The sequence below is a fragment of the Scyliorhinus canicula genome, chromosome 5 (genome assembly GCF_902713615.1).
Source record: "Scyliorhinus canicula chromosome 5, sScyCan1.1, whole genome shotgun sequence".
In the NCBI taxonomy this organism is placed as follows: domain Eukaryota; kingdom Metazoa; phylum Chordata; class Chondrichthyes; order Carcharhiniformes; family Scyliorhinidae; genus Scyliorhinus; species Scyliorhinus canicula.
Genome location: NC_052150.1, coordinates 10,936,368 through 10,961,085, shown reverse-complemented (window position 1 = coordinate 10,961,085; position 24,718 = coordinate 10,936,368). Strand labels below are relative to the sequence as shown.

The 24,718-nt window shown below is 48.9% G+C and overlaps 1 protein-coding gene across 1 annotated transcript in view; it reads left to right on the top strand.

Annotated features, from left to right (window-relative positions):
• Positions 1 to 1,324: 1,324 nt before the first annotated feature.
• cpne4b (copine IVb) overlaps positions 1,325 to 24,718 on the top strand; it is a 469,926-nt gene continuing 446,532 nt past the window's right edge. Inside the window, exon 1 of the mRNA XM_038796566.1 lies at positions 1,325 to 1,572. The gene's annotated coding sequence lies outside the window, so the exon portion shown is untranslated. The remainder of the gene's footprint in view (positions 1,573 to 24,718) is intronic.

Below are 24,718 nucleotides of genomic sequence, written 5' to 3'. Positions count from 1 at the left end.
CTCAGCAGGTCTGGCAGCGTCTGTACATGAGAGAAACAGAATTAGCGTTTTGAGTCCAGTATGACTCTTCATAATAATAATCTTTATTGTCACAAGTAGGCTTACATTAACGCTGCAATGAAGTTACTGTGAAAAGCCCCTAGTCACCACATTCCGCCGCCTGTTCCAGACGCTGCCAGAGCGGCGGAGTTTTCCTAACACTTTAGAACTTTCTGTTTTTATTTCATGTTTCCATCACCTGCAGGATTTAGCTTTTATTTTACTGGGCTGTTTTGCTGCCTGCTGTACCTGAGTAGGGGGTTGGAAATAATGGCAATCATCTAAATCTGGTGAACGCGGTACTGGTGTCACATTAATAAGTCTTGTGGCACAGTGAGAACGAGCCCCCCCCCCCCCCCCCCCCCATCTGCACCAGAAGCCCCCGATTCGAGTCTGATAATCAGCTCGGGAATTTATTCGCCAAAGGAAAAAACAAACGGTGCGTGTGTGAGGTTACGCTTAAAAAAATGTCACAGTTCGTGCGCTTCTGAGCCAGAGGATTGTGGGTTCAATGCCCACTCCGGGGAATTGAGATCAGAAATCCATGCTGGCTCCCGGTGCGTTACTGAGGGAGTGCTGCACAGTTGAAGGTGCTGACTTCAGATGAGCTGTCAAACTGGGGCTCCTTCTGCTCACTGACATGCATGTAAAAGACCCCATAATACTTTTCAATAAAAGAGCAGGCCACTATCCAAACCTCAATCGACAGATCATAGAATCCTTACAGTGTAGAAGGAGGCCATTCGACCCATCGAGTCTGCACTGACCCTCTGAAAGTGCACCCCGCCTAGGCCCACTCCCCCACCCTATCCCCGTAACCCCATCTAACCGTTGGACACTAGAGGGCAATTTAGCACGGCCAATCCACCTAACCTGCACATCTTTGGACTGTGGGAGGAAACTGGAGCACCCGGAGGAAACCCACGCAGACACGGGGAGGACGTGCAGACTCCGCACAGACAGTTCACCCAAGGCTGGAATTGAAGAGCTGGTTATTATCACATTGCTGGCTTGTGGGAGTTTGCTGTGTGCGAATTGCCATTACAACAGTGACCACATTTCACAAATTTCCTCCCCCCAGCAAAAAAAAGATCTTAAGAGGCGCTATAGAAATGCAAGTCTTTTTTCTTGTCTATTTCACTGAGCAATGCTTTTAAACAACCAGGTGAGCATTAGGCAGAGCTCTAGAGGGCGCTGGTGTAATATCTAGGACCAAATCTTGCTTTTTAAAAAGAAATAAGGCTGTGATTTCAGTGGGGGGGGGGGGGGGGGGGGGGTGCGAAGCTTCAGAGAGCACAGAGTGGCGTCTCTCGCTGTCAACTCTGTTCGCCTTCAGTCCGCTAAAGCCTCTCAGTCCCAAGTACAGCCAGTGCGGTGACTATGGAGTTGCATCTTCTACAGGGCTAAGCGCACACCTTGTCCCTGATAAAGTGACCTGGGAGTGGAGGGAAGGGGGAAGAAGAAGAAGAAGAAGCAGCAAATCTTCATTTACTGGAACCCAGCGAGGATTGTTTTTTTTTTAAACCAAAGCAGGTAAGGCATATTTGAAGGATTTTTCACCCCCCTCACCCCCCACCCCAGTTGCTCTCTTAATTGTTAGGCTTGCATTTTGGAACTTGGCGAGGCGAGATGTGGTTTTGTGTGCACTTTTCAGGATTTGCAAGTGAGAAATGAAACGTGAAGGGGCAGGTGTTGCGAATTCCAAACCCACGATTTTTCTGCCTGTGATACATTTCACAACCTTCCCAGATGGGGAGGTTCTGTGTTCAGCCTGAAGAGATTGTTTAACATCGCCTGGAAACACTTTGTTTACAGTTAACTGTTAGCCGGGCACACTCTCATAGCGGAATATTCAGTGCTGAACCTTCCATAAGGCAATTTAGTTGCTGAAGACTTATCCCATCGCCTGCAGTGGGGAAGAAAGTAGCACTGTGATTGGATGGGAAGCTCAAATCCAGAGCAAATCCAGAGTGTCTCAAGTCTGTCTGGAAGATTTGTGTGTTTAAAGGATGGTTTACATAATATTCTACACCGATCAATATATTTACAGAACAATATTTACAGAACTCTTATTGTGTGTGAATTGCAGGCATGTTTCGAAACATCATAAATACTTTAGATTGAGGCTGGCAAGCCGGGTTGATGGAAGGGAGAGAAGGTGTTTGGAGAGCTCCGGGAAGCTGTAGCTATCGATTTTTTTTATTTTTAACAATCAAATCCTGGGATCAGGCCGTGTTTTTCCGCTGATGTGGCCCAACTTTTTTTGCAGGTTTGATTGGAATGAGAAAGATCTCCAAACTTGTCCAGCCAGTCCCATTTCTTTCTCATCCCTCTCTCCCAGTTTGCCATCGAGATCGTTAACGTTGTTGCTGCTCTCTCTGCCTTTTCACCCGGGGTGGGGGGGTCAGCCTGGTGATCGAAATTGCTGCATTCAGAATGCACCGCAGAAACCCGGACCTCAAAGCGGAATGCCTGAGCACACAGTCCGTGGGTTCAAACACAACCTGGCTGCCTTGCATTCAGCCACTGAAGCCGGTGGGGCACTGCAATTTCGGTGTCAGAAGTTTTGGAGATGGGGGCAGCAAGGATTGCACTTTTTTTTTTCTAGATGAACAGTAATTTAATACACAATCATTTAATTCTACACACCCTCTGGCAAGTTATGTTAGGCTTGTCCATTCGACAGGAAGAATTTGTTCTTTTAAGTTGCACTCATTTATTGATCTGATTAACATTTGCAATCTTTGGCAATGTTTCCAAGCGCGTTGTGGCAGAGCAAGGATTTGATTTAATTTCAAAAGGCAAGGTCAGAGTGATCTGAAGAGACAGAGAAACAATTGTGCGAGAAGGGACGTGAGAGTGGGACCAATAGAGCTACTCCCACTGAGAGTGGCAACAGTTCTGTGATTCTATCATTTCATATTTGTAAGTTGCCCCTGTTGGCACACAGGTTGGAGGGCCGTTTCTCAGATGGTTGGTTAACATTCCACTGGGCGATGAAGCGGCTGGCTTGGTTTGAGAAGAACAAATAAAGTCGAGATGGAAAGGACAGGGGAACAGCATGTTAAATGTGGAAATAAGTAACACCCCAGAACCACATCTTAGTTGCTTCAATCCGTTCTGCTTCGCCTTGCAAAAAACCCGAATATGCAGAATCCAGAAAAGTTTAATCTGGATGCTTGCATCGAAACAGAAAATGCTAGAAAGAAAAAAAAAACACTAAGGAGGTCTGGCAGCATCTGTGGGCGAGAGAAACAGTTAATTGTTTCCGTTCTAACCTGACTCTTAAGATCTGCAGACTGGACTCGAAACGTTTATCTCCGTCTCTCTCTCTCCCCACACACACACACACACGCTGCCAGACCTGCCTGTGTTTACCAACATTTCCTGTCCTCTATTTCTGATTTACAGCAGCCGCAACATTTTGCTTTTAATCTTTGATACTGAATTGAAACTTAAAAAAAAATATCATGTTGCCAATTTGCCCCCCCCCCCCCCCCCCCAAAAGTGATACTTTCCTCTCCCAAGCAGCTTGAACAAGGAAATGAGACGAGCCTCCTCATTTTCTGAACGAAAAGATAGCAGAATAAGGTCACAAATTCAATTATTCCCAGAAAAATGGTTTTCATTAAGCAGTTACAGAGCAGGGTGGTGATTTCACCAGTGGAGTGTGGGCTGTATTTCATATTAATCGCCTAATAAGATGGCACTGGCCTGGCGGTGTTAAATCAACACTTTTTAATCTCTGATCTTGAGGGACTCCTGGTTGCTGACACATCTTTGGCTGCCCATAACTCTACACTGTCTGATGATCCGACGAGATGTTACCAAAGGTGGGCTGAGGGCTGGTGAATGGGGTTGTCTACACAGGGTTTGATAGGAGTTGGAGTGGTGGGGGGTAGGGAGGTAACCCCTGCAAGGTTGTTTATAAAAGCACGTTGTGAAAATGTGGGCAATCTACATGGAAGCCCATCCACTGTTTCTCCGAATCATACACCTGGTGGGATTTTGACAAGGGTTTGTATGGTGCAGGGGCTGAGAAATATTCCTGTGAAAGGATCCTTGTCAAAGGCGTGCGAGGTTTTCTCTGTAACATATTACTATTGACAGATAAGAGAAGATGATGCCATCCTAGGTGGTCTGTTTCTATATTGGTAGCGAAACTGGTATAATTCACCCAACACTACTAACAAGCAGTGATGGGAGAATTGTGTCTGTGGTTAATCTTGCAATATTGGAACAACTCGAGAGGAGACAAGCTGAAATTGAAACATGCTGAAAAGTTTCATTCCTTCCCATTCAGTCTGGCTGAAGTGCTGTCATAGAAATCTATATGTAGAATCATAGAATCCTGACAGTACAGAAGGAGGCCATTCAGCCCATCGAGTCTGCACCCACCCTCTGAAAGAGCACCCTCCACACCCTCCACCCTCCCTCGCCCTAGCCCCATGACCCCACCTAAACTTTTGACTCTAAGGGGGAATATAGCCTGTCCAATCCACCTAACCTGCACATCTTATATGTTAACAGTTTAACAATCAGATAATCCTTTTATGCTCTCTTTCGCGGAGATTGGGTCAGCTTTCTGCAGTAATGCCTGACCTGTCCTCAATTGACTGCGTTTTTCCAACTATCAGATGAGGATTCAATGGGGCAGATCGTGCTGGAGTGAAGCATCTCCGAACATGCACCGTCAATGAGACTTCTCTCTTTCGCATTATGGCTTGGTGCAATTGTCAGCTGATACTGGGGGGCGGGGGGGGGGGGGGGGGGGGGGTGATGAGGGCAATGCAACATCTGGGGCCTCACAGAACCAACTCCTTAACCAATCGGACCTAAGGTTTGGGGAAGAAATAGAAGAGCAACAGAAAGAGACGGTGAATTAAGAATTAAATTAGAAAGAGAAATAAAGAGAGAGGAAGGAGACTGGATTGAGAGAGAGAAAGAATATAGAACAGAAAAGTAAGCGAACAATTGAACGGGGTCGTTTTGTAACCCTCTAATAACTTACGACGCACAGGAATGAGATGGAACAATCTAAATGGTCCCTTTCCTGGGCTGTCGAGGGTGATTGGCATTGCATTAACAATTACCATTCAAATGATACGCTGCTAAATTCCAGCCTTAACCATGCCAAGTTCACGGTGAAAAGTAACGGGGAGATAAGGGCACGATGCTTTTAGTGTGAAGCAAATTATGAGGAGATGGAAATGAGGGGCTGTTTAGCACACTGGGCTAAATCACCGGCTTTGAAAGCAGACCAAGGCAGGCCAGCAGCACGGTTCGATTCCCGTAACAGCCTCCCCGAACAGGTGCTGGAATGTGGCGACTAGGGGCTTTTCACAGTAACTTCATTGAAGCCTACTCGTGACAATAAGCGATTTTCATTTCATAAGGACATTCTCCACATATCTCTTAATCCCGTGAACCGCTGCCAGATTTGAGGTTAATAACGGTCTGTGTCGTGAATACGCTGTTATTTATCCGAATATGATTTATTTGGTTTGAATGATGTTTGTTTCCTGGTGCTTCAGACGTTATTTTCCCGTCTGGATTCCGCACTCCCTGTGAGAATTCTGCTGGAAAACTCATCATGGATTTACACCTCTCAAGGGGCATTTTGCCGTGATTGGCAATCCCGTCCCCTACTACCCCCTGATCGTAGAATCATAACGTACACTAGAAATGCTACATTAACATTGGCGTTTTCATCAACATAGAGCATAACCTTTCAAACCCAATCTGCTGGAAGTTGGGATTTGGGTCGTTTGAATTCTTGGCTGAACGAAAAATGAGTCAGGAGGTGAAGCATAAGCAAGATTTATCCGTTTGGTAGGGAGAGGAGAAAGGAATTAGCAACAGAGCAAAAGTAATTGGAATGGTTGTATTACATGTTTGAACTCAGCAACTAACAAAAGAGAGCTAAAGAGACTGTGGCGACATTGTATATTGTAGTTGTTACTTGCATACTATGAAAATTTCAGTCATCTTGGTAATAGGCTGTATTCTGTAGGTGAATGGGACCTATTAATGCCCCATTGTGGTAGAGAACATTTTTGTAAGTTCAGTGTATATATATTTTCAGCTCACATGGTCACCATCCACATTTTAAAACTATTTAAGTTATTGCACCTCAATTCCATCTTGGGATATCTTGCCCATAACAATCAATTAAATTATAAAATAAAATGTCTGGGAATGATTATAAGGCTTTATTTTAATTGAGTTGACCTGCTCCCCATCAACTGCTCAATAAATGATCACATTGTCACTCACTGCCAGCCATTTACTCCCCTATACACAGTTACCACAATGGAGGCTTGATTGCTTCTTACCTTTGTTGTGAGGCACATGTAGGGCTGTTCAATCGAGCTAGAAGAATTCTCGTTTTCCATACTCTATTGCATCTGTGTTTCAAAAAATAAGGGGGGGGGCGCAGTTTGGAAGCCAACTTGAATCCTGTTGGCATGTGATGTTTGTAAATGTAGTGAGTGTTCCTGTTCTGGATGATTGGGGAAAGAATAAACAGTAACAAACCCATACTCTGTGGTATCAATGTGGACAGAGATATGGGGCGGGTTCTCCATTACCCGATGCTGAAATCGGTGCGTGCGATCAGGTGGAGAATAGCTCACCATGCTGAAATTGCAGCAGGAGCCGTTTTGACGTCAAATCGCGATGCTCCGTCTCCTCTAAAATGGCGTCAATGGGCCGCCCGCCGCCCGCAGTTAAAACAATGTTTGCATATCATTAGTGGGCACTCCCGCGATGCTCCGCCTCCGATGGGCCGAGTTCCTGGCGGCGCGGCCCACGTGTGCTCTCACAAATCGCGAACCTGGCGTGGTGGCTGCCGAGAGAGGGCGGACGGATAGTGTCCAGCACCGCCATCCTTCGCCGACAGCCGTGCTGCTGGCCAGGGGGCGCGTTGCTGAGGCCGGGGGGGGGGGGGGGGGGGGGGGGGTGGGTGGGGGGGGGGGGGGGCGGTGGCCAGGAGGTGGGTTGTGGGGTTGGGGTGGAAGGGGACACAACACCAATATGGCAACCAGCAAGGCAGCCATACAGATGCGCATGCCACTGACAGCCGCTTCAAACCTGATGCCCTGGGTCACATAGGAACGGGGAAGGGGGTGGGGGTGGGTGGGTGGGTGGGTAGGGGGGGGTGCCCTCTCTCCCCGGGGGGGGGGCCCTCTCTCCCCAGCCGATCCATCAGCTGTTTGGGCGCTCCAGCACAACCTGTCCTATCTTTTCGGCAGGGGGGGGCGGGGTGGGGGTGGGGGGTGGGGGGGGGGGGGGGGGGGGGGGGGGGGGGGGGGGCGGGGGGGGGGGGGGGGGTTGTACAGTGTAAGTGCGGCTGCAGCTTGTCAGCCCTGTGAGTGTCCATCACGGACCCGGCGATTCCCGCACCATTGTTCGTGTGTTCTGCGGGTGTTCCCCGCGCTGCTCGCCCCTCGCCGGTGGCAGAATCGGTGCAGGTGTGGCGCTGATTTTAGTGACGTGAAACTGTACGGATTTTCCGTTGGCGTCAACACTTAACTCAGAAACGGAGAATCCAGCCCATGATGTGGCCAGATTCTGGTTTCCCCTCGCGGCATTGTCACCACTGGGCAACTTGCCGTTTTGAGCTGCGGGGGTGCAGCGTCGAGCCTCACTCATGATGCTGCGAGGTGCCCATCACAGCAAAATCTGACCCAGTAAAATCACGGACAGAATTAGTTCTTCCTCTCTGAATCTATATTCACATCGAGCCAATCCCACACTAGTATCTAAGTAGGTCAAGGGAAACAGTAGCAGTGGAATTGCTTTCTTTGTGCTGTGTCAAAGCATTCCGCTTTACTGAGTGGCAGCGTATTCTTCACTTTTGCGTGTTTGTCCAGGCACCAAATGTTCATGCTGCCTTTGTGAGACTCCCTGTGGTTGATGGACCATCCCATTGCTATGATGAACGAGTGTTCAGTGAAGAGACCAAATGTTTGTGGTCTGGGTTGCTTCATATGTGATGTCAAATCAAATCTTGATTTGCAGGTCCACTTGCAAATGTTCCACGGGAGGCTATCAGAGGGGTGGGTGAAGACTTTAGCTTCCTCCCGTGCCCTGCATGGGCCTGACTCTCTTTTCCTCGAGTGTTGAGATTGCACAGCGACAGATATTTCTCCTTTTGGATCTACCAAATAATGGGGTCCAGCTCACAGGCTCGGAGATTCGCTTTCAGAATGTCTTTGTACCTGGGTTTGGGAGGGCCTATGATGAGTGTTCCCATGGTCAGCTAGCAGGTCCATTCTTCTGTGCAAACCACACAGCCGACCCTGTGAAGCAGAGGTCTGAGCATGTTCCCCATAACAGGTTTTGGGGGACTTTGACCTGCCTCTTGATTTGTCGATGGGTCATAATCAGCGAAGGTGGGATGTATTTAATTGCTATGTGTGATCATAGAATCCTTACGATGTAGAAGGAGGCCATTCGGCCCATCGAGTCTGCACCGATCCTCTGAAAGAGCATCCTACCTCGGCCCACTCCCTCACCCTATCCCCGTAACCCCACCTTACCTGCACATCAAGGGGCAATTTTATCATGGCCAATCCACCTAATCCATCTTTGGTCTGTGGGAGGTAACTAGACGGTAGGTTGTCCATGATGATGTTGGTCGGTTGTCCAGGCCTCACAATCACAGAGAGGTGATGTGAGAGCCACTGCCTGTTTTCCTTTTTAATTCATTCATGGGATGCCAGTGTTGTGGGCAAGGCCAGCATTTGTTGCCCATCCCTAATTGCCCTTGAGCTGAGCTAGGCTATTTCAGAGAGCAGTTCCAAGTCAACCACATTGCTGCGGCTCTAGAGTCAGACTGGGTAAGGATGGCAGATTTCCTTCCCGAAAGGACGTTCGTGAACCTGATGTTTTATTACAACAATCGACAATGGTTTCCAGGTCGGCGTTAGACTTTTAAATTCAAGTTTTACCATCTGTGTGGGATTCAAACTTGGGTCCCCAGACCCTGGGTCTTTGGATCACTGGTCTGATGAAAGTACCAGGACTTTGGGGCAGCAGGGTAGCATGGTGGTTAGCATAAATGCTTCACAGCTCCAGGGTCCCAGGTTCGATTCCCGGCTGGGTCACTGTCTGTGCGGAGTCTGCACGTCCTCCCCCGTGTGTGCGTGGGTTTCCTCCGGGTGCTCCGGTTTCCTCCCACAGTCCAAAGATGTGCGGGTTAGGTGGATTGGCCATGTTAAATTGCCCGTAGTGTCCTAATAAAAGTAAGGTTAAGGGGGGGGGTTGTTGGGTTACGGGTATAGGGTGGATACGTGGGTTTGAGTAGGGTGATCATGGCTCGGCACAACATTGAGGGCCGAAGGGCCTGTTCTGTGCTGTACTGTTCTATCTATACTATCACTGCCTCCCCAATCTGTTTTCCGACGAACTCCATGAGCTTGTTTTTGAAAAATGAAAATGAAAATCGCTTATTGTCACGAGTAGGCTTCAATGAAGTTACTGTGAAAAGCCCCTAGTCACCACATTCCGCGCCTGTCCGGGGAGGCTGGTACGGGAATCGAACCGTGCTGCTGGCCTGCTTGGTCTGCTTTAAAAGCCAGCGATTTAGCCTTGTGAGCTAAACCAGCCCCTGGTGCCAGGTGCCAGGTGCCAGTTACCAGGTGCTGGGCGATTTCTCTGCGGTGAGTATTAAATTGGAGTTTCTGGATGGCCCATTGGGCTTTCCGATGAGAAACTGAGAAATACAGAACAGCACAGCTCCAGGATTGATCCCCGTTCTGTCTTGAACAAGTTGCTGTAAGCTTGGAAAGTAAAAGAAAAAGGTCTTGCATTTAGATAGCGTTTTTGACCGCCACCTGACCTCTCAAAGCACTTCATGGCCAATGACGGGCTTTGGAAGTGTAGTGATTGTTGCAATGTGGGAAACGCAACAGCCAGATTCCTCAGAGCTAACTCCCAACAAACAGTAATGTGAAAGTGACCAGATAATCTGTTTTATGATGTTGATTGGAGGACAAATATTGGTCAGGACACTCTGGTTAACTCCTATGTTCTTATTCAAAATAGTGTCGTGAGAGCTTTAACATCCACCTTACATTGGTGATGGGGTTTTACTTTAACGCCTCATCCAAAAGACGGAAATAGTTGGAATACTACAATTGGTCTCAACGTCCCTGAGTTGACGAGGGCGAAACAGGCCGAGATTTCCACTCCGGGCCTTCAGTGAATGCCCAGCATTGAAAGCGGAGGTTAAAGATGAAATGACGCTGGCATATGACACACTCCTAGGCTCAAATAAATGCTCAACCTTGTTATCCAGGCACATAAATAATATTAAAGCACTTTTAAGGATGCCTGATGCCCAATTTTTAGCCATGAGGAAAGATTGGATAGGGTGGGGTTATTTTCCTTGGAAAAGAGGAGGATTGAGGTGTATGAAGTTAGAACATAGAACAGTACAGCACAGAACAGGCCCTTCGGCCCTCAATGTTGTGCCGAGCCATGATCACCCTACTCAAACCCACGTATCCACCCTATACCCGTAACCCAACAACCCCCCCCCCCTTAACCTTACTTTTTAGGACACTACGGGCAATTTAGCATGGCCAATCCACCTAACCCGCACATCTTTGGACTGTGGGAGGAAACCGGAGCACCCAGAGGAAACCCACGCACACACGGGGAGGACGTGCAGGCTCCGCACAGACAGTGACCCAGCCGGGAATCGAACCTGGGACCCTGGAGCTGTGAAGCATTTATGCTAACCACCATGCTACCGTGCTGCCCTACTGGAATCTGCCCTAAGTTGAGGGGCTGGGTTCTCCGCCGTCGGGATGCTCCATTTCGCCGGCAGCCCGGGGGTTTCCCGACGGCGTGGGACTGCCCCACAATGGGAAACCCCATTGACTGGCCGGCGCAACGCAGCATCCTGCTGGCGGGGGGAGACAGAAATGTGGCGGGGGGGGGGGGGGGGGCGGAGAATCCTACCTCTGGAGTCTGGACCCGATAGAAATGGATAACCTGAGGGATTTATAGCACTTGGTGGTAGGATTAGAGGGGTGTGCTGAGGAGACTTTCTTTTCACCCAGTGGATGGGGGGGAGGGTGGTGGTGTAGACGCCACTGATTGAGAAGGGCAGTAGAGGCAGAAACCCTCACGGCATTTATAAAGTACTTGGATATGCACTTGAAGTGTCATAAACTACAAGGCCAAGGGCTAAAAGCTGGGAAGTGGGATTAGGCTGGGTGCATTATGGTTCAGCTGGCATAGACATGATGGGCAAAATGGCTTCCATCTGGGTGGCAAATCGTCTATGTTCAACTAATATGCAAACAAAGAATCTCTGTCTTTTGGTGAGAGGGGTGGGGGTGGAAATTGGCAGAAAAAAGAAGCAAATAAAGTTGCAATTTGCAATTTTACATGACTTGGATTTACTGAGTCACGTAAAAATGAGATTCTTTTTTAAACCGTGCCAGCAATTTAAAAACCTTATTTTTTTTTTTGCTCCTGCGCGATCACAACATCTTCCAAGGTTTTCCTTCAACTGAATTCCTGGTTATTATTTTCCCAAATGGTTGCTGATTTTGACAGCGTCAGAGTTCATCACAGGGCCAAGAGTAATAATTCATTGGCACGCAATACCTGAAGTATCCATTGATGCGCAATCCAACCTTGAAGTTCGAAGTGTGTCTTGTGAGGACATTTGAGGGATTTACGACCATGGAATCCGTGGCCACCCACCCTGAGCACCTTTTTGGTATCCGTACTCCAGACATGTCTCTCTTTGGAGTTCAGAATATCAATTAGGGAAGTTTAGACATGTGAGCAGATCAGACACCAGAAATCGGAGCCTCACATTACAGATGACAAGTGAAGCCCTGATCTATATTAGTTGGAGGGTCAGATGCAGATGGAGATTATTAACTGGCTCAGCAGATGGATGATGCAGAATGTTGAATTATGATTAACCGCTGTCGCTCATGTAAGATGGTCATCTGAGATCATGTCAATGAATCAACTCGAACGGGGAGGAGTATAATTCTAAACAGCACAATGATAATGAGCATGGAGATCATGATTAATTATCACGTCTCCCATTGTTTTGATGATCAAATCAGATGCAGTCGTGGTACAATTTTGAAATGCAATTTCTGAGGATTGTTCCTTTCATGATCTTTATCGCTCATGACAGAATTTGACAATTCATTGTGAGTATTCATGGTCTTTGCATATGCGAGTTCATGATTAATCATAATTACTTATTCATTTATATTGAGTTGGGCTGGAGCTCACTGTGCAATGCCTTTAGGGTTAGGAGTAGGGACGCAGAGGTGGTGAGAGTTGGCAGGTTATTAATCCTGATTCTGACACAAGCTCAATGGATTTGGACTGGTTCAGTTCTAGACCCAAGCGGAACATCAATCACTTTGGTCTGTTGCTGTCAATTTGATCACTTTTAATTGTACTGCGTGTGGGTCTGAGAACCTACGATGAACATCACACCAAGGAGTAAGCTGTGAAGTTCTGCAGCACCTGGGCCAGATGTGCAATGTACATTGATCATCTTTGTTCAAGGAACTAATGGAATATTGACCCCACCCTGATTTGGGAGTGTCCTGTTTTAAAAATCACTGTGTCCCCTGCCACGGCAAGATGGCCATCGATGGCACACACGCATTTGGCCACGTGTGTACTGAATCCTTTGTTGCCAGGCGCACAATCTATCTCACCAGCCTGCAGGAGACACGTGCTAGTTGGAAGCTGGTCACCCAGTTTGGGGGAGTTTATTTGGGGGGCGGGGGGGGGGGGGGGGGGCAGGCACAAAAAATATTAAGGAAATCAATTGAGGTAAAGAAAACTGTCAGGGACCCCCCCCCCCCCCCCCCCCCCCCCCCCCCCCCGAGAGATTCAGTTGTTCTTTCCGCCTGCCATTGGAAAGGATTGCAGGCCGACACTCCAACTATTTGTCTGCCTTGTGAACCCAGTTTCTCTGCCAACAAGCCCTGGAGTGGGACTGGGGCCCGGACCTCCTGGTTCAGAGGCAGGAATGCGACCCACTGCGCTACAAGACCTCGCCTTTCTGCTGTTTTAGGCATTCTCAATTGATGCTTCTGTAATTAAGGCACATTTCGGGGGATAATTTTCAAACTGGTGCTGACTTTAATGTCCCCCTGAGGGCCATTTTTAAAATCAATTTCACCTTACCTACAAATGATTTTGCTGAAATAGCTTCAGACTTCCTGATTACGTACCATGTGCTGCTCTACGTGCCGCACCATCGCATGCCTACATTCCGCACCATCGCATGCCTACATTCCGCACCATCGCATGCCTACATTCCACACCAGCGCATGCCTACACTCCGCATCAGCGCATGCCTACATTCCGCACCAGCGCATGCCTACATTCCACACCAGCGCATGCCTACATTCTGCACCAGCGCATGCCTACATTCCACACCAGCGCATGCCTACATTCCGCACCATCGCATGCCTACATTCCGCACCAGCGCATGCCTACATTCCACACCATCGCATGCCTACATTCCGCACCAGCGCATGCCTACATTCCACACCATCGCATGCCTACATTCCACACCATCGCATGCCTACATTCCACACCATCGCATGCCTACATTCCACACCATCGCATGCCTACATTCCACACCATCGCATGCCTACATTCCACACCAGCGCATGCCTACATTCCACACCAGCGCATGCCTACATTCCGCACCAGCGCATGCCTACATTCCACACCAGCGCATGCCTACATTCCACACCATCGCATGCCTACATTCCACACCAGCGCATGCCTACATTCCACACCATCGCATGCCTACATTCCACACCAGCGCATGCCTACATTCCGCACCAGCGCATGCCCATGTGCCGTACCATTATGTGCACACGTGCTGTAACATTCTGCCAAGGCTGTTGCTAATTTGATTTTGATGTAAAAACTTCCTGAACACTGTGGGCGGGATTCTCCGACCCCCCCCCCCCCGGCCAGGTTGGAGAATCGCCGGGAGGCGGCGTGAATCCCGCCCTTCCGCCAGCTGCCAAATTCTCTGGCACTGTTTTTTTGGCAGGGGTGGGGATTGCGCCGCGCCGTTCGGGGGCTGTTGGCAGTGGCCACCCCGGCGATTCTCTGGACCCCGATAGACCGGGCGGCTGCCCGTTTTCGGCCAGTCCTGCCGGCGTGGTTTAGACCTGGTGCGTACCGGCAGGACCTGGCTCTGAGGGTGGCCTGCGGAGTCCTCGGGGGGGGGGGGGGGGATCCGGCCCCGGAAGACGGGGGGCCCATGGTGACCTGGCCCACGATCGGGGACCACCGACCTGTGGGCGGGCCTGTGCCGCGGGGGCACCCTTTCCCTCCGCGCCGGCCTGTGTAACGCTCCGCCATAGCCGGCGCGGAGAAGAAACCCCCTGCGCATGCGGAGGAATCACGGCAGCGGTTCTGGGAACGCTCCTGCACATGCGCCAACTCACGACGGCCAGCAGAGGCCCTTCGGTGCCAGTTGGCGTGGCATCAAACACTTCACCGCTAGCCCAGCCCCCGAAGGTGCGGAGGATTCCACACCTTCCGGGCAGCCCGATGCCGGAGTGGTTCACACCACTCTTTGGCGCCGGTATGGCCCGCCCGCCGGATACCGGAGAATCCTGGCCTTTGTTTCCCTACGTGGGCAGCAGATACTTGGGAATACCACCACCTGGAGATTCCCCTCCAAGTCACTCACCATCCTGACTTGGAAATAGATCGCCCGTTCCCTCGCTGTCGTTGGGTCAAAATCCTGAAACTCCCTCCCTAACAGCACAGTGGGTGTACCCACACCACGTGGACTACAGTGGTTCAAGAAGGCAGCTCACCACAACTTCTCAGGGGCAATGAGGGGCTGGCAACAAATGCGGACCTCGTCAGTGACACGCACATCCCATTAAAGCTTAAAAATGTAAATAGACATCAGTCAATATAGCCAGGGCAGTGCCGGTCAATCTACCTGCACAGATTCAATTCCAAACACTGAGAAGAAGAGGAACAAAGGGCTGATTAGAACAAAAATGGGGAGGATGACAATTATTGATTCAGTTCCTAAAATAACCTGAAATCATGAGGTGCATTAACATGAAGAAGAATACATTAACACGAGGAAATGATAAATTGAATTATGAAAGCAATTTATAGCAAAATATGATGAGTGTTTAATGCTGACATGCACTAATTGATGAGTCACAGCAATTTAATACAACTAATAACTGACTGAGATAGTGTAATCTGAACTATAAAATTAAAGGCATCGGTAATGGAAGGCAGATATTATTTGAACTTAAATTCCACACATGTTCATTTGAAACTTTAACCATTTAGGCAACAGGAGACAGTTTGGTGAAGTAATTCAGGAAATCTTTAATAAGTTGTAGATACCGACTAAAGTCAGGGCTGGATTTTGACCATAAGACATCGGAGCAGAATTAGCCACTCGGCCCATCGAGTCTGCTCTGCCAGTCAATCATGGCTGATATTTTCTCATCCCCATTCTCCTCCCTTCTCCCCATAACCTCTGATCCCCTTATTAATCAAGAACCTATCTATCTCTGCCTTAAAGACACTCAGTGATTTGGCTTCCACAGCCTTCTGCAGCAAAGAGTTCCACAGATTTACCACCCTCTAGCTGAAGAAATTCCTCCTCATCTCTGTTTTAAAGGATCGTCCCTTTAGTCTGAGATTGAGTCCTTTGGTTCTAGTTTTTCCTACAGTTGGAAACATCCTCTCCACGACTACTCTATTCAGGCCACGCAGTATCCTGTAAGTTTCAATAAGATCCCCTCTCATCCTTCTAAACGCTAACGAGTACAGACCCAGAGTCCTCAAACGTTCCTCATATGACAATTTCTTAATTCCAGGGATCATTCTTGTGAACCTCCTCTGGACCCTTTTCAAGGCCAGCACATCCTTCCTTAGATATGAGGCCCAAAACTGCTCACAATACTCCAAATGGGGTCTGACCAGAGCCTTATACAGCCTCAGAAGTACATCCTCGCTCTTGTATTCTAGCCCTCTTGACATGAATGCTAACATTGCATTTGCCTTCCTAACTGCCGATTGAATCTGCACATTAACCTTAAGAGAATTGTGAACAAGGGCTCGCAAGTCCTTTTGTGCTTCTGATTTCCTAAGCATTTCCCCATTTAGAAAATAGTCTATGCCTAAATTCCTCCTTCCAAAGTGCATAACCTCACACTTTTCCATATTGTATTTCATTTGCCACTTCATTGCCCACTCTCCTAGCTTGTCCAAGTCCTTCTGCAGCTCCCGTGCTTCCTCAATACTACCTGTCCCTCTACAAATCTTTGTATCATCTGCAGACTTAGCAACAGTGCCTTCAGTACCTTCTTCCAGATCGTTAATGTATATTGTGAAAAGTTGTGGTCCCAGCACAGACCCCTGAGGCACACCACTAGTCACCGGCTGCCATCCTGAAAAAGACCCCTTTATCCCCATTCTCTGCCTTCTGCCAGTCAGCCAATCCTCTGTCCATGCCAGGACCTTACCCTGAACACCATGGGCTCTTAACTTATTTAACAGTCTCCTATGCGGCACCTTGTCAAAGGCCTTCTGGAAATCTAAATAAATCACGTCCAGTGGTTCGCCTTTGTCTAACTTCCTTGTTACCTCCTCAAAGAACTCTAACAGATTTGTCAGACACAACCTCCCTTTGACAAAGCTGTGCTGACTCAGTCCTATTTTACCATGCACTTCCAAGTACTTTGTGATCTCATCTTTAATAACAGACTCTAAAATCTTACCAATTACCGAAGTCAGGCTAACCGGCCTATAATTTCCCATCTTCGGCCTCCCTCCCTTCTTAAGCAGTAGTGTTACATTAGCCACCATCCAGTCCTCTGAGACCCTTCCTGCCTCCAGTGATTCCTGAATGATCATCACTAATGCCTCCACAATTTCCTCAGCTATCTCTTTTAGGACCCTGGGGTGTAGTCCATCCGGTCCAGGTGACTTATCCACCTTCAGACCTTTCAGTTTCCCCAGAATCTTCTCCTTAGTAATGCTCACTGCACTCACCTCTGCCCCCTGGTTCTCCTGGAGCTCTGGCTTCCCACTGGTGTCTTCCACTGAGAAGACTGATGCAAAGTAACTATTTAGTTCATCTGCCATTTCTTTGTTTCCTATTATTACTTCTTCAGCCACATTTTCCAATGGTCCAATGTCTGTTTTTGCCTCTCTCTTCTTCATACCTTCCTTTATATTACAAGCTAGCTTGCACTCATACTTCATCTTCTCCCCCATTATTGCTTTTTTAGTTGTCCTCTGCTCGCTTTTAAAGGCTTCCCAATCCTCTAGTTTCCCACTAATCCTCGCCACTTTGTATGCTTTTTCTTTAGCCTTTATGCTGTCCTTGACATCCCTCGTTAGCCATGGATGCCTTGTCCTCCCCTTAGCATGTTTCCTCCCCCTTGGGATAAATTTCTGTTGTGCCTCCCGAATAACTCCCAAAAACTCCTGCCATTGCTGTTCCACTGTCTTCCCTGCTGGGCACCTTTTCCAATCAACTCTGGCCAGCTCCTCCCTCATGTCTTTGTAGTTACCCTTATTTAATTGTAATGCCGTTACATCTGATTGCAGCTACTCACTCTCAAACTGCAGGGTAAATTCTATCATATTGTGGTCACTGCTCCCTAAGGGTTCCTTCACCTTAAGTTCCCTAATCAAGTCTGCCTCATTACACATCACCAAATCCAGAATTGCCTGTTCCCTAGTCGGCTCTGTCACAAACTGCTCCAAAAAACCATCTCTTAGACATTCCGCAAATTCAATTTCTTGGGATCCACTACCAACCTGATTTTCCCAGTCCACCTGCATATTGAAGTCCCCCATGATTATTGTAATATTGCCTTTTTTACATGCCTTTTCTATCTCCTGATTTATTTTCTGCCCCACATCCTGACTACTGCTAGGGGGCCCGTACATAACTCCCATCAGGGTCTTTTTACCTTTGCGATTCCTCAACTCTACCCACAGAGATTCTATGCCTTCTGATACTATATCGCTACTTGCTATCGATTTGCCTTCATTCCTTACTAACAATGCAACCCCACCCCCTTTGCCTATCTGCCTGTCCTTTCGATAGGACATATATCATTGGATATTTAGATCCACTTGCAGCCATGTCTCTGTGATGCCCACAACAGCATATGGGCAATTTTAATGTACGCAACAAGCTCATTTACCTTGTTCCGTATACTGCGCGCATTTAGGTACAACACTCTCAATCCTGCATTGACCACCTCCCTTTTCACACTCTCTTCAGTCACTGTACCCTGTACTGTGGCCCTTTTTGATTTTTGACTATGGCTTCTCTGTCTTACACTTTCCTCCTTACTGCTTTTTGTTTCTGGCCCTGTTTTACTTTGTCCGACTTCCTGCATCGGTTCCATCCCCCTGCCACATTAGTTTAAGCCCTCCCCAACAGCACTAGCAAACACCACCCCCCACCACCCCAGGACATCAGTTCCTGTCCTGCCCAGGTGCAGACCGCCTGGTTTGTGCTGATCCCACCTCCTCCAGAACCAGTTCCAATGCCCCAGGAATTTGAATCCCTCCCTCTTGCCCCATCTCTCGAATCACGCATGCATCCTATCTATCCTGACATTCCTACTCTGACTAGCTCGTGTCACTGGTTGCAATCTTGAGATTACTACTTTTGAGGTCCTACTTTTTAGCTTAACTCCTAACTCCCTGAATTCAGCTTGGAGGACCTCATCCCGCTTTTTACCTATACTGTTGGTGCCTACATGCACCACAACAGCTGGCTGTTCACCCCCCTCCCCCCAGAATGTCCTGCAGCTGCTCCGAGACTTGACTAACTTACAAAGGCTCTCGTTTTCCGGTCGGCCTTGGTCGCAGGTTGACACTCGACCTCTATTCTGTCTCTGTAACCTCTGCTTCCCTCTGGACAACAGGCACTTGCTGCACAATTCGCCCAGTGAAAGCTTCTGCTTATTAACACATTCCAAACCATAGCCCACAGCGTGATCCATAATGCTATTGCACTCTAATTGGCCTAAATGAGGCGTGGCTTATACTTAATTGGCTGAAGGGATGTGTGATCAATCTGTGATTGGTCTGGGTAGGCATGATCAGTTTCTAATTGGTTTCTCGAGAGGGATGGCTATCTATCGATGCCATTTCCCATTGTCCCCTGACTGGCCCTCCTAAGGTGTCAATTACTTCTGGGCCAATCCCTGTCATTAAAGCTTGTTTCTGTTACTTCTTGCTAAGATAGAATACTGTTTCGATATCTCCCTTGACCACGTGTTATGCTGCCATGCCCTCATGATTGATACCTTAAGCTCATTGTCTCACAACCTTATTGAATTGGTATTAAGTGAATCCCCCTATCAGTGACTCTATTTCGACAGGTTATTTGAAGTTTTCTGTTACTTCTCCCTTTTGTGACTCAGAAGAGTTACTTTTAAAGCAAAGAATAGAATGATAAAGTTGCTTATAACCGTAAAACTAATTTTGAAAAATTACAAAGTAATAGAAAGTAAGTGAGAAGAGTTTTCATGTCTGCTTTTACTTGTGATAAGACAGCATGCAATGTCTAAGAACGTGGATTAAATCGATGTCTAATTGATCTTTGGCACTCTCTGAACACGGGTGCTTATCAATGTGTGTTTGCTGAGACAGTTGTTATGCGTGTCTATATTTTGTATCTGCCAGTGCTTGGTATAAATCAATGAAACTTAAATAGATTTGTAAACTTATAAAGTTACACAAAGTCTGTATAAAATACCTATAGGGCGGGATTCTCCCGTACCCGGCGGGGTGGGGGGGGGGGGGGGGGGTCCCAGCGGGACGGAGTGGCGTGAATCACTCCGGCGTCGGCCTGCCCCAAAGGTGCGACTGAGTGGTTTGGGCCCCGCCGACCGGCGTGGAAGGCCTTTGGCGCCACGCCAGCTGGGGCCGAAGGGACTTCGCCGGCCGGCGCAGGTCCGCACATGCGCGGGAGCGTCAGCGGCTGCTGACGTCATTCCTGCGCATGCGCAGGGGAGGAGTTCGCCTACATGTCGGCCATCGTGGAGGCTGACACGGCCGACACGGCCGACGCGTAGGAAAAGAGTACCCCCATGGCACAGGCCTGCCCGTGGATTGGTGGGTCCTGATTGCGGGCTAGGCCACCATGGGGGCAGGCCGGTGAAGAAGAGTACACGGTGGTTTGTTATGCTCTTGACGTAGCATAAGCTGCTTCCTTGATGTGCATTCTGACAAAGGAAGGTTCAGACTTGGAGCTAGCTTTAACACGTTTATTAAACTGTTAACAATTCTCCTACTTGGATTCGACTCTCCTGTTAATCCTGCTATAGCTACTCAGACTGATGAACCAGTCTGCTACAATCCACGTGGTGGGTGTGATGTGTTTCAAATCGACCCTTGTGTACTCACTGAGAGTCTCCACTGGAAAGAGGAAGATCATATGTGCTGTGTCCTTATATATGGGTTGGTGTAATGCCCTCCTGTGGTAGTGGCACCTCTGTGTATCGTGAATGCCCATTGGTCGTGTCCTATCTTTCTGGCCTATTGGTTGAATGTCTGTGTGTCATGTCTCTGGTCTCTGGTGCTCCCTCTAGTGTCTAGCTAGTCTACACGTTTTACATTAACCCCTTGTGTATTTACAGTGATGCATATCACCACACACGGGAGGGGAGCGCGATCTTAATCTACCCGATTGGGGCACGGAACTGGCTAAACATTGGGCCGGATTCAACAGGGCCAAGGTGATTCTGCATAAAGAATGTGTAAAATTTGGAGTTGTGTGTCCGGCTGGTTTATGAATCACCTTTCGGAATCAGCAGCATTATATGGACACTCCGGAGGAAACAAGCGAGTTTTTACGTGACAAGGAGATGGGGAGTTTGTAAATATGTTGGAATGTGTTTGAATTGTGTTGTTGATATTGTTGATAGTTTGGTTGTTTATTCGTGTTTCTTTGTTTTTCCCTTTCTCGAGTATTCTTCTCCCTGTTTTCTTTTGATCGATGGGAGTCAGGTGTTTTGGGTTTGGGGGAGGATGTGGGGGGTGGAACAGTGGTTATGATGGGTGGGGTGTGGGTGATGTGGCAGGTTCAGGGAAGGCATGGGCATTGTGTGGCAGCCACCATACGGGCGGGAAAGCCAGAAAACGGAAGAGATGGAAGGGACAAGATGGAAAGAAGAGAACAGGGTTTTAGTTATTTATTTTTGGGGGTCTAGTTTTTTTTTGTGAGGGGGGGGGGGGCGGGTAGGGGGGAGGGCGTGGGAGAGCTGATATTGAAAGTACCATTTGGGGGCAGAGGTATAGGAGTCGATGGTGATGGACATCCTGTGGGGGCCTCAAGGGGGTGCGATACGATGACATGGGGTTATTGGTTTAAACAGAAATATGGTTGATTCAAGGGAAGGGAGGGGGTAGGTGCCACCTTACGGCGACTAAATGGGCCTGTTAAGAGGTCCCCCGTATCCGTGCATTTGAAGAATCTAGCGGGGGGACTTAATGCTTCTGCAGGAAATTCACTTGTAAGTGGTGGATCAGTCGAAACTAAGAAAGGGGTGTGTGGGTCGGGCCTACTATTCAGGGCTTGATATGAAGACGAGAGGGGTGGCTATGTTGATGAGCAAGAAGGTGGTTTTCACAGTGAAAAAGATGGCGGCCGATCCGGGTGGCAGGGATGGTGAGGGCGCCTCGATGGTGCTGGGCAACATCTACGCCCCAAACCGGGAAGATGTTCATGAGGCGGGTTCTGGCATTGATCCCAGATTTGGATGCTCACAGATTGATCCTCGGAGGGGACTTCAACACAGTCCTAGACCTGGGGCTGGACCGCTCGTGCTCTAGATCCGGGAAGATATCGGCGATGGCTTGGGAGCGGTCGAGGTTTATGCAGCTTATGGGGGCAAGGATCCGGGGGGACTTTGAGAGACCGAGGACCAGGGCGTTTTCCTCCTTCTCCCATTTTCATAAGGGCTATTCCCGGATAGACTTTTGTGTTCTGGGTAAGGTGTTGATGACACAAGTGGCTGGGAGGGAGTACTCAGCGATCATGTTGTCTGATCACACTCCACACTGGGTGGGCCTATGGGCTGAAAGGGTCCCCCCCCGTCCCCCTCCCAAAGATCCCAGTGGAGGATCGACATAGGTCTTCTTGCAGATAAAGGGATTTGTGAAAGGATAGAAGGGGCTATTCGCAATTATGCGGACCAAAATGATACGGGGGACGTTTCTGCGATGGTGGTGTGGGAGGCATGGAAAGCTGTGATTAGGGGAGAGTTTATCTCGGTCTGGGTGCTCAGGCTGAGAGTGGGGCGAGCAGAGTAGTCAGGTTCGGTGGAGGCAAATTTAGCAGTTGGCCGAAAATACCTGGAATCACCTGAGGAGGCGCTACTGGAGGAGCGCCGGCGGTGAGATAACTACATAAAGCTAGAGGTTTGGTGTATGAGTATGGGGAGAAGGCCAGTAGGATGCTTGCTCAGCAATAGCAGAAACAGGCAGTGGCAAGGGAGATAGATGGGCTGAGGGATGAGCGGGACGGAGAGGTAACAGGCCGGGAAGAGAATTTCTGAATCTTTTTATCAGAGATGATGCCAGTTGGAAGCCCTATCGGGGACAAGGTGAGATGGTGCTTTTTGGATGGATTAGAGTTCCGAGGGTGGATCCGACAGCGACTGGAAGGCACAATAGGTCTACAGGAGGTGGTGGAATGTGTCGGGTCGATGCAGTCCGGGAAAGCCCCGGGCCCAGGCTGAATTCTGCAAGCGTTTTGGCGCGCTGCTGGGTCCCTTGCTGGTGCGGATATTCAACGAAGCGCTGGGGAAGGGTGTGACCTCCCCACACTGTCACAGGCCTCCATCTCACCTATCCTAAAATTGGACCAAAGGATCTAGAACAATATGGATCTTACCATTAGATCTGACTCCTGAATGTGGGCGTGAAACTCCTGGCGAAGATCTTGGCCACATGAATTGAGGGGTGCATGCCGGGTATGGTTGGTGAGGACCAGGCCGGGTTTGTTACAGGTAGGCTACTAGTGACTAATATACAGAGACTATTGGCTGTGATCATGATGCCTACAGGGGGGAAGGGGATGGAAGAGATGGTGTCTATGTATCCGAGAAGGCGTTCGACCGAGTGGAATGGGCGGACTTGTTTCATATATTGGAATGGTTTGGTTTTGGACAGGGTTTGAACAAAGCCTCGTAGGCAAGCATTTCGACTAATGGGGTTAATTCTAAGTACTTCACCTCGCAATGTGGGACGAGACAGCGATGCCAGCTCTCTCCATTGCTCTTTGCCCTTGCGATTGAGCCATTGGCGATAACTCTCCGGTCCTCTCGGAAAATGGAGGGGCATTAAGCGTGGCAGGGGTGGGGGCGGGGTGGGTATGGAGCACTGGGTCTCCCTGAATGCGGACACCCTTCTCCTGTTTTGTATTTCTAACCCCATGAGGTGCCATGGTAAGATACTAAGTGAGTTCGGCACCTTCTCCGGTTATAAGCCCAATACAGCAAAGAGCGAGATATTCCTGATCAGCACCGGAGTGCAGGATGGGTGTTTGAGTGAGCTTCTGTCCCGTTTGGCCAGATCGAGCTTGCGACTGGGGATCCATGTGACATGGGATTGGGCCCAGCTCCATAAGTTGAATTTGGCAAGAGTGGATGAAAGAGGACTTTAAAGGATGGGATATATAGCCGCTGACCCTGGCGGGACAGGTTCAAACAATAAACATGGTGATCCTGCCAAAACTCCTGTTTGTATTCCAGAATCTACCAATCTTCCTGCCCAAATCATTCTTCAAAAAGGTTAACAAGCTGATCCTGAGCTTTGTGTGGGCGAGGAGCATTCCTCATATTAAGAGAGCTTTTCTGGAGAGGGACAGATGAAGAGGAGGCCTGACCCTCCCAAATTTACAGAATTATTACTGGGCAGCAAACATCGTCACGGTCTGGAAGCAGGTGGTAGATCGAGGGTCGATATGGGGTAGGGTAGCAGAAGCCTCATGGAGGGGGACCTCCTTGAGGGCACTGGCTACGGCACCTCTGCCATTCTCCCCAAGTAGATACTCATCAAATCTGATGGTAGTTTTTACACTGATGGTGTGGAATCAGTGCCGGCAGCAGTGATGTGGAGGGCATGTATACGAATTTCCTGGGAAGGAAGTTTGTGGACTTGACTGAGTTGGCAGAGACTTACCAATTGCCCAAAGGTAGGGTTCAGATACCTCCAAATTAGGACCTTTCTGAGAAAGGGGATGGGTTTGTTCCCAATGTTGTCATCCCCGGGACTACAGGATAGGCTCTTATAGGAGGACGAGATTGGGAAAGGCAAGGTCTCCGATGCAGGACTGGCCAAGAAGGAGGAATAATAATAATCTTTATGAGTGCCGTGGGTTTGTGTGATGGACTGGGCGGTGTTCACGACTCTCTGAAGTTTCTTATGGTCTCGGGATGACCAGTTGCCATGAAAAGCTGTGATGCAGCCAGATCGGATGCAGGGGCGGTACGGTAGCACAGTGGGTAGCACAGTTCACAGCCCCAGGTTCGATTCCCGGCTCGGGTCACTGTCTGTGCGGAGTCTGCACGTTCTCCCCGTGTATGCGTGGCTCTCCTTGGGTGCTCCGGTTTCCTCCCACAAGTCCCGAAAG